This window comes from Amphimedon queenslandica, unplaced genomic scaffold, assembly GCF_000090795.2.
Source record: "Amphimedon queenslandica unplaced genomic scaffold, v1.1 AMPQUscaffold_12942, whole genome shotgun sequence".
NCBI classification, from domain to species: domain Eukaryota; kingdom Metazoa; phylum Porifera; class Demospongiae; order Haplosclerida; family Niphatidae; genus Amphimedon; species Amphimedon queenslandica.
The window spans coordinates 11,043-22,363 of record NW_003546822.1 but is presented as its reverse complement, the minus strand read 5'-3'; the positions used below and the strand labels follow the sequence as shown (position 1 = coordinate 22,363).

At 34.3% G+C, this 11,321-nt stretch overlaps 1 protein-coding gene and 1 long non-coding RNA gene across 2 annotated transcripts in view; both read left to right on the top strand.

The window, feature by feature from the left end:
• LOC109586118 (uncharacterized) overlaps window positions 1–11,321 on the top strand; it is an 18,085-nt gene that overhangs the window by 3,556 nt on the left and 3,208 nt on the right. The gene's annotated exons all lie outside the window — the stretch shown is intronic.
• LOC109586119 (uncharacterized) lies at window positions 1,393–4,241 on the top strand. The gene is made up of 3 exons (XR_002186833.1): window positions 1,393–1,517; window positions 3,561–3,732; window positions 4,094–4,241. It is a non-coding gene; the product is annotated as an uncharacterized LOC109586119 (long non-coding RNA).

Here is an 11,321-nt window from a genome sequence, read left to right as displayed (position 1 = left end):
AAACTTCCACTGTTGGGAATACAAGTGCTCTAATGGATAATCCATGAGATGATAACTGGAACTTATTAGTTATTATTGAACTAAATAAGAATGTACTCAATTACCTTGTTTAGCTACTTTATTTTAGTGACTGTTTTTTGCAATTTATTTGTTTTTGTAAGTTTTGAGAGAAACTACTCCATTTATGTGCATGCAGTATGTACTAGAACTGTATTGTACCGTCATCAACTCTGATCACTATCAGCTACTGTAGAATGTGGATACATTTGTGGCAGACTAACGGTCCATAAAATTCAATACGACAAGAAAATGTGAAAAAAATCTAGTATATTCAGTTATCACATTCATTCAGTTGAATTGAGCAGATGTAAGCAGCACAATAATTGCAAAATTAATAAAAAAGGGCGTGGTTAGCTGCAAAGTATGGTTGCTCAGTTTGGCTGTTAAATGTATTTCTGTCGAGGTAATGAATGCTTATCCTAAGCTTATTACTTCAAGCAGTTCCCAGTACAAGGTTAGTGTATCTTTAAATGTTATATAGATATACTTAATGCATGGGCATAATAGATTAGGGAGGTGGGCTTAAATAATGGAGAAACACTTCCTATGAGGTGTTTATGGAATTTGGAAACTGAGGTTTACAAATTCCATGAACGCCTCATAGGAGGTGTTTATCTGTTTTAAACATATTCATTGAGACATAGTTATGACAAGTGGTTAATTAGGCTCAATCAAATGTACACTTGTGGTATTCTGTTGAATGGCTTGCATGTAGCGTCTCCCATAGCATTTGGACACCTCATTCATATCATTAACGTCAAACAGAATTATTCATGAATGGTTTAAATATATATGATATAATTCAAGTAAAACTGATGATGAGCTCAAACTTTCCGCTACATCTATATAAAAGTAGATCAACATAAAAATTGGAGGAGGACAATTTTTGAAAAAAACCATGGGCTTTGCTTTTTTTTAGAAATTTGATACTGGTGTGTTTTTCCCAAAACCATGGGCTTTGCATCTTTCTTTTTTTAGAAATTTGATACTTTTAAAAATGGCCATAACTCCAGAATTATTTGTCAGAAACAGCTCAAACTTGCTACACAGCATAAGGATATCATCATGTATCAGAAAATTTATATGATAAAAATTTTGGTTGATTTTGGAGCCATTTATTGAAAACAACATTAAGTTATAACTTTTGCATATTTCCAAAAATTGGCTAATTATTATAAATGATCATGAATCGAAAGATATTAGATAAAACTATTTTATCAGAAAATGTAATTAAAATTTGGGGAGGGCGTAATTTTTGAGCCATTTTTGTAAAAAACTATGGTAACCATAAATAACTATAGGAAACCGTACCCCTTTCTCTCTCTCTTTCTCTCTCTTTTTCTCTCTCCCTCCAGACAGCTACTGTATTAGCTAAGCAGTTAGTTAAACTAAGACAACAGAAAACTAAATCTTATGGACTGAGTGCTACCATTACAGCAACAGGACACCAAATGAAAGTATGTCACTTTCATATGTACATTGTGCAATGGCAAGTCCATCACAGTATTATAATCAAATAATTAGGTCGAGCCTGAGCTCGCCCCACTGCAGAGGTGAGAAAGCGTTTGTTTGTATGCATGGCATAGGACCGTCTAACTATTATTAAAGTTAAATAAGCTAACTAGACTAGATCTATGATGCTGCTCACGTGCGTAACTAGCCATTATATCCAGCTTTTGCATCATCTTCACTATGTCCCAACGTGTTTTAACAACAAGTGAAGCACAGTGAATATAAGTGAACTATGAGTCAAGAAGAAGCTCCCAATGAAGCTCATAATTGTCGTCATAGGGAGCTCTTGTGGAATTGGTTTGCTTGCTCATACATGTAGATCATACAGCACATAATCTATAACTTGCTTAGGCTCACCCCTTTAATGTTCTATATTCTTCTAGTATACTTGTATTATAGTATCAAGAACAAGTAATTATGTATACATGTACATGTATGTGCAATAATTCAGTGCATACTGTAGAATTTATGACAGTCAGATAATAAGTAACTTACATGTAAGTCTTCATAGTTAAAATTGGTAATTTTTATATTAATTTGCTTCGCTGACTTACAAAAATTACTGTACATGTATTAGATTGATTATTCTGTGAATGCATGTTTTTTTTGGGATCAGCTCATTGTACATGTAAGCCGTTATCATATCTCATTCTGGAGTGAGTGATAGTGGTCCTTTTCCTTCATTCAGAGCTGTTTCTTTAGATTGTGTGAAAGCTCAACCCATTTTCTTTTGATGTACTATTTCCTACTCACTGTGATAATACTACAATTAAAGTTTTATAGTTTATTCTGTACATGTACAGTACATGTTCATGTGTATAATGACTTTCCATGCTCCAAAGAGGCTTTCTTTACTAGTTGCTATATGACCTTGTTATGTATCACACAAATTATTAATAATTATGCGTAATTATCATAGAGTACCAAGTACATGTACATACTGCAAGGAATGCCAAGGATGTCGTTTATTGTGACAGCAGAATTTTTTGTTCCTACCTTAATAATGATAATTATACTAATAAGTAATTAATTATTGGTAGATCTAATTAATTTATGTGGATTACCGTATAGAGGGTACATTTTCCTGGGAAAAATATTTCACGAAATCACCTTTTAACCTATTCACAGGAAAAAATTTTTGTAGCATGATTAAAGAATAATTTTCATAAATATAATTTTTTATGAATTTTTAAAAACCGCAAAATTAGCGAAATCAAATCCTCATGAAATATACAGTATTACCTTACCAAATTATGATACTTGGTTAAAATGAGTTCAATTTTCTGCATACTTGTAGCACTATGTGTATCAGTTTTATTGAAATTTTATGAATATTATAGCTTATGGCTTTTATACAAATTTTCGTATTTAAAGAATAGCCCATAGTACTCATTGAAATGAGCTCAAACCAACTCAAAAACTTACACACCTTGTTCTGTGACATTTAATTTCTTTCATACATGCATATTCCACATGAAATCAGAGTACATGTACAATACTAGTAGCTGGATATACATGTATAGCCTTCGCACATGTGCAGCTTTATACATGTACTTATCATTGTGTTTCTGTGTTTTGTCTATCTGTATCTATTTATATCTATATGTTTTGTTGTGCACAATTTAAAAAAAGTGTTACTGTTATTAATGTCACTGGTAGGTGCTTATGATGTATGCATTTTATTCAAGGTCATGTGAAAGCCCTGCCTTTCTATTGAGGTGCATTGTACCTTGCTACTTTTCCTCCCCATTATAATAATAAAGCCCTCCCTACATTGTACATTAGGTCCTCCTAGTTTATTTCGTGGTTTATTTGTGGGATAGTATTATTGAACCATTTAGGTTTTCAAAAATGTCTTGCTTGCATGCAACACAATAATTATGTAAGCATCCAATATGCTTACTCAATTAGCGCAATCTTTTGTTTTATGTAATAGTTAATATGCACATGCTAATATCTTGTCATGTGATTTTCATGTGATATTGTAGGCAATGCAGTCCCAGGTTGCTATGACAAAGGACATTAAAGGCAATGGCATCAATGAACAAACAAGTGAAACTTGAAGACATTCAACGGACAATGCAACAATTTCAAAAAGAATCAACTAAAATGGAATGACGGAGAATTGATGATGATACTAGGCCATGTGAATCATTGCATGTAGGATATGTTTTCCTTTCTTCATTCTCTTTCTATCCCGCTATTTCTTTTCTGTTTTCATCCTCCTTTATTCATTTTTATTTCTTCTTTCCCTCCCTCTCTCTCTCTCTCTCTCTCTCTCCCTCTCTCTCTCTCTCTCTCTCTCTCTCTCTCTCTCTCTCTCTCTCTCTCTCTCTCTCTCTCTCTCTCTCTCTCTCTCTCCCTCTCTCTCCCTCTCTCCCTCTCTCCCTCTCTCCCTCTCTCCCTCTCTCCCTCTCTCCCTCTCTCCCTCTCTCCCTCTCTCCCTCTCTCCCCTCTCTCTCCCTCCCTCCCCCCTCTCTCTCCCCTCTCTCTCCCTCCCTCCCCCCTCTCTCTCCATTAGTTGGCTGGTGCTAAGGTTGCAGGTGGTAAGAAGATAATTAAAGAATTAACCAGTACTGAGCAAGACTAGCTAGCTAATAATTTGCATGCTTTCACGTGATGATTTTTCATAATAAATATCCCATCAACTCTTTGTCCAGGCCCCCAAACGGAAGTTGGATGGAAAGGCTTTAAAACACATCTACCGAGCTTAATAAAACACACAGTGCGACTTGGAGAAGCTGGCTTCACTAAGTTCACTCTAGAAAGACTCAAGAAATGATCTTTAAAACTGGAAGTTGCGTTGTAGTTTTACTATTGCTTTTATATCCTTCAGTTTTTTGTCAAATGTAAGTATGATGATTACGTCGGCCGCTGCGGCATGTGCTATCACGATATAAATTTCATAGATGTTATGACACAAGATATCAAACAGCAGTAAAGGCAACGACAAAAACATATCGACATTCACATGGCTACTGGTGTGGTTGGTTTGGTTGGCAAAGATGTACCAGGTTTATTGGGTAATATTTTAAATGTTAATTTCTCCCTAATACAGATACACATACAGTCAAGAAACAACTTATTCAACTGTTACTGTCACATCTAGCTATTCAGTGTGCTGTCCTGGATACCAAGGGATTTCACCTTATTGCACACGTATGCATTTATAAAATATAATAATAACAATAATTGTGTATTGTAGCAAGATGTAATCCAGCATGTGCTAATGGTGGAAACTGTTATAGATCTTCAGGAACTAACTATTGTTCATGTCCTTCTGGTTTTAGGGGACACTATTGTCAATTTGGTATGGCTATGTATAGATATATATTAAGTATTGTAATATAATAGATATCAATGAATGTGCTGAAAACTTGGACAATTGTCAGTCTCCATCAGTGTGTCATAATACAATAGGATCATATAGATGTGCTTGTCCTAATGGATATATACTAGCATATGATGGAAGAAGCTGCATTGGTATATTAACCTAATATTTTACGATTCAACTCACATTTTGTATTATAGATAGGGATGAATGTGCTGACGGTAGTCATACATGTGGATCAAATGGAAACTGTCACAATACAAAAGGGTCATTTACATGCCACTGTGGACGAGGCTATGAAACACCAGCATGGAATCCTAAAAGATGCATAGGTAATACCAGGGTAACAAACATGTAGATTTGTAACTGAGAACTGTGAATCCCTTTTATTTAAGTTTTTGAAGTGCTATAAATACTGCTGTGATGTTGTCACAAGGACCTTGTGCCCAAATTATGACTTATAACAATAATGAACCCATTCCATTGTGTGTATTACCATAATGCATGCTACTGTACATGAGACCTCAGGGTTAGAGGTGAGAAAATGGGCCAAAACAGAGTGAGAAATAGTGTCAGCCTGTGATACAGTGATAACAAATGGAATTCTCAAGAATAAACTACTGGTAACTGGGGCTGGTCTATTTCTGATGATTTTTTTTAGTCTTGAGGCAAATACTCGAGAATGTTTTTTATGCTGAAAATTGATACCATAATAGCCAAAAATTTTCGAGGCTTAAAATTTTGTGAATAATGAAATTTATGGAGAAATTTTAAATTCTGCTCATGATTTTATTTTAATAATAATAATAATAATGACCACGCCTTATTTAATTAAAACATGGTAGATTCAATGTTTTAGATGGACTCTTGTGTCAGGGGTATCATGTCTACAAATTAGTGTGGACACCAGTGATTGGGAAGATCATCATCTTTGACCTTGGCAGTATGCTTAAATTTGCTAGCAATACAGAGTAACAGAGACATCAGCTTGACCGTGACACGAGGGCACATTTGTTATTAAGGTGTGGTTAACCACGCCTCTCAATTAATATTTATTTTTGGGAGTTTAATTTTTTGTGAGGCAAACAGTGATCACGAAAATACGAAAATTTATTCCTAACGAAATTTTTTGGCTATACAGTACGGTGCAGATTAGAGCTAGGCACTGAGTGGAAACATTGGATATACCGTATAACACTTTATTTTGGCGGCACTTTATTTCGGCAATTTTGCTGTAAAATTGTAATTGGCGATTTTTAATTTGGCGATTTTTGTGTACACGTGCATTACTGAGCATGCGCATTTAATGATTGGCGGTTTTAATATTGACAATTCTGCTTGTAAACTGCCAATCGCCAAAATAAAACTCCACCAAATTAAAGCACTATACGGTAAGCTGCATTTATTAAATTATGTCTATACTGACTCTGCAGATAGTTCAATCGATCAACTTTTAATCATAATTATTTTATCTTTCAGGAGTTTCAGTGTTGCATTTTATGTTTATTTAGATATTGATGAATGTGCAAGGAGGCTTAATGATTGTGAACAAAATTGTACCAATTACCCAGGATACTATTTATGCTCATGTAATGAGGGTTACACTAACAATATAATTAACCTCAGGAAATGTGATGGTATGTATTACTTATATATATTTGTGACACTAACATAATAATGTGTACATACTCAGATATCAATGAATGCGAAGAAGGAACTGATAATTGTGCTCAAAAATGTAAAAATACTTTAGGTTCTTATAAGTGTGGGTGTGATTTAGGATGTGAACTAGCAAGCAATGGAGTTTCTTGTGAAGGTGGTTAGCAATTTTGATATTTCCTTTTTGAAATGCTTGATCATAGATGTTGATGAATGTAACGACACACTTTTGAATAATTGTGATCATGAATGTACAAACTTACATTGTGAAAATGGGAAATATTCTTGTTCCTGTCACCCCGGCTACTCCCTCCATCACAACAATCATACTTGTGAAGGTAATGTAGTATAAATAATATACATAAATATAATTATTTTGTTTCAGACATAAATGAATGCTTGACTAATAATGGAGGCTGTGAGCAAACATGTAATAACACAATTGGGAGCTATTCTTGTTCCTGTGACAGAGAGGCTGGTTATGCATTGTCTAGTAATGGCCACAGTTGTGAAGGTTAGGTTTCATAATAATTGATTTATTTTACTCATACACTTGTAGCATTACCTTGCCCTACTCTCATTGCTCCTGTTAATGGATACATGCAGTGTTCAGATTATCCAGTGGTTGTTAATAGTACATGTTCATTTACATGTAAAGATGAATATGATTTGTTTGGTTCATCTGTTAGATTATGTGGCACTGATACCATTTGGAATGGAACTAACACTGATTGTCAAATAAAAAAATGTCCTGAGATACAAACACTACCGAACAGTGTCCAGCTTCAGTCCTGTCAGACTAGTGTTAATTCAACCTGCTTCTTTAGTTGTGTTCCTGGATATTTCATTGAATCTGGTGATGCTATTTACAATCAAGTGTGTACTGTTACAGACGGGGTAGCTTTTTGGACAGCACTAAAAGATTGTAAAGGTATGTAGATATTTTCCAGTCATACATTGATTTTATTTTGGCATTAAATAGAAACGTCTGCCTGTGATCCTAGTCCTTGTCTAACTGGCACTTGCTTTAAAACAGATAGTAATGAACCATACTGTGTGTGTCCTGATGGGTATGTAGGGAAGTATTGTGGTACACTTAGTGTTACCATATCAGATTTACCATTATTAAATAATAATGAGCGTTCATCTCCCATTTCTATTTATGCCTCTCCTCAGTCTTCTGTTACTGTTAGCATTACTACTGAACCTCCTGTGGCTATTATTCCAAGTGATCAAATCACAATTGAGCATCCTGACAATGTCTCTACTTTCTATCTCGAATCATCTCAAAATAATTTTATTCGATTGAAACTAAGAGTGAGTAATGAAGGTGAACAAATCACTACTATTGATGATAGAGTAACAATTGCTTCAGATGAAAAGGCAACTGGTAAGTATTTCAGAGTAGGTGATAGCAATGGTGTGCTCACTAAAGGATGCTGCAAGCATGATACTGACTTAACTACAAGATTCTGTACTGGAAGGCCAAGGCAATCAGTAACATTTACGTCAACATGTGCATGGATGGGCCAAAACAACGAGTATACATCAAATGGTATTATATTTGTTTCTGTCGGTAGACTGTCTTTACCTGTTTCAATAATTGGAGTGAGTTTACGACTATCAGATGAAGGACTTACTACAGATTTCACTCGACCTGGTCTGTCATGTCCACCTTGTGCTAGAGCACTTGATTGTACTTCAACTCCTCCTCAAAGAATGGAAGATGTACGTGACATGGTTAAACGACTATCAATGATCAACACTTTTCTATCAGCAATGGGACCCATACTACCACAACATCTTACTATTGAGGCTGATGATGAATCTAACATAAACTATTACTCTACTGGTGACTACTTGGCAAAAATAGTACCTGAGTATGAGCTTTCTAGTTTACTGGAGTGTCCTAATATACCTATTGATACAACTAACACTGATCTCTACTATGTTATTACTACTAGCTCTGGCCTTCAATTTATCTACAACAATGATAAGCAATCGTATGCTTCATCTGAAACAGTTTGTTTTCTGTATCCACTTTGTGATAAAAGAACTCTCTTTATTTCTGTTCCTCCTCAACTAAACAAACAAATTCAAAACCTCACCATCTTTAACGAATTAAAACAAGAAGATTGGAAAATTGATATAAAATCAATCGAAGCATCACATTATGGACTATCAACAAGAAAAAATGTCACATATTGGGATGGAAATATTTTTACAGCTATTATGCAACCAAACTATAAGCTAAAAGCTGAAATGACAATTTCTGGAGATTTTCAGGAGCAATATTTGCAACTTCAATTTAGTTTTCGTGGAACTATAACTGAAGCTGAGGATCATTATGAATTATGTCAAGCTGTGAGTAACATATTAATTTTAGCTATATCTATATCTTTTTAATAGATACCACATACAGTTGAAGGTAAAATGAATGTTGAAATAAAAACTGGTTTGATCACAGCCCAACAGCATTCAGTATTACATTTGGCCACAAGCAATAGCCAAGTGGGCTTGTATGTAACAAAAGGTATAGATTTTCACTATGTAAGACCCTTGAATTTTTTTATTGTATTTATTCTTTACAGGTACTAATTGTGGCAGTGACTCAAAACCTGGGCTTGAAATTGATCTTTATTTATCACCATTGCAAACTAATGGTACTTACAGTAAATACATTCAACTAAAATCAACAGAGCCATGTCTTGTCAAGGCACATTTTCAATTCAATAATTTTGATCATATCAACAGTGTATCAATACTTAGCAGCTGCTTAGTATTTCGTATTAAAGAGCTTGAATTCAGTGACCTTCCACTTAAACTCACGTTATATCCACAAAATATAGGAATTATTCCTAACAGGATAAGTACAGTAACATTACAATCAAAAATAGAAAATGAAGTTACGATTGGAAACTTTATTACAATGCTGCCCAATTCTGATTCAAGATATCCTGATCTTCAGGCAATATTATTTTCTGATGATGATGATATCTTTTGTGTGCTACCGTTTGTTAATATTTCTCTTTTTGATACTCAAATGATGACACGTGTGCAGATTAATGAAGATGGAATCCAATTTAGATCTTCTCTTAAATTGTTTTATCTTGGAAACACTGATGTATCAGGAAGAGGTAATACTGACAGATCATGGGAATCGTTACAAATCATGCTTCAAGTTGTTTTTACAAATGATTTTACAAGTGAGTTAACAACCTATCTCAATACTGAGCTTAGAGACGAAATTGAAGATGCTGTTCAGCATATTGATTCTGCTAATGATGCACTTAAATCAGCTAGCAAACAAGTTTTAAACTTAAAGCAAAAACTCCGAAAATTATATGATGAACTATATGATACCCAGACATCTCTTGATAATAATGAGAAAAGAAAAGTTAGGATTGAGGAGCAACGGGATCTGCATGAAGCTATTCTTTATCATACTTTGGAAACTTATTGGAATGCAACAGATGAATTATCTGGTTCAATAGAAAGTATTTGCCAAATAACAGAGTGTGAAAGGGCCTGTAAAAGTGGGCCAGTTCTCACATTATGTTTTGTTCCTGTTACCATGAAAGTAACCAGAAGTTGTACCTACTATGAACAACAAGTAGTCACTATCCACAAGGAAAGAAAAATTCCAGTAGATATATGTACTTATAGTACAAATTCCTTTGATGAAGCCGTGAATTTTTGGACACCTATTGGTTTATTGAATTCCAGAAAACCACGTTGCAATAAAAAAACAATTTATGACACTGATTGGCAACCTATATTTCATATAGGTACTGTACTAAAGGTGGGGCAATGTCCTGGAAAAGTTGTCAAAGGTTATAATAATAAAACTTGCAAATACGATTCATCCTGTGCAGTACATGAAGTAGATCCTGTGTGCAATGCAAAAAATGAAGAATGTTATGACAATCGTACAAAAATTATTGAAAATTTTAATGAAGAAAATGAAGAGTTACTTTTTGACATAAATATGAGACACTATTTTTACAAGCTGGTTCTCAGCCAACTTGTAAACCTCAGCTCTGAAATTGCAGTTTTACAATTAAAGAATATCTCAACAATAGAAGAAATAAAGGCCACTGATAGCAAAATTCAATCAGCACAGGAAAGTGAAAGAGTTGCCAATAAAAGCTATCAATCAATCAAGGCCAGTAATGAAAGGATCTTATCATTCCGTGATGCATTACAAGACAAAGTTAACTCAATAATAAAAATAACTGATGTATCATTTGATGTTACGTTAGAAACACAGACCCCAGTAATTGTTCCTCTTAATGTGATTTATGAAATAACAAGTCGTAGGACAACTCATGAAGTAAGAATAGTAGTTGATATATCAGCTACAGATGATCTCGTGAAAAAAACAATTTACGATAATATATATGATGACATCATTGATAATGTGATAGGAGAGTCACTAAGAAAGAGAAGAAGTGTCCCTAGTTCAGTATTATTGACTGATATATTCAAAAGTAACTGTGACCTCCAAAGATCCATAATTAGCTATCTAGAGCAACTCAATTTGTCACTGTCTGCAGTTCAAAATGATATACTTGATTCCATATCTGCTGTTAATAGCACGAGAGAAAATGAAAATTCAAATTATGAAGCAACAGTTGAAGCATTGACATTAATTGGAACAAATCTAAGTCTTTCACTACTAGTGAATGAAGGAATGATTTATGCCTCACAAATGGAAGCATTTGATTTAGTTTCATTTGAAATTGCTGACACTAAACTA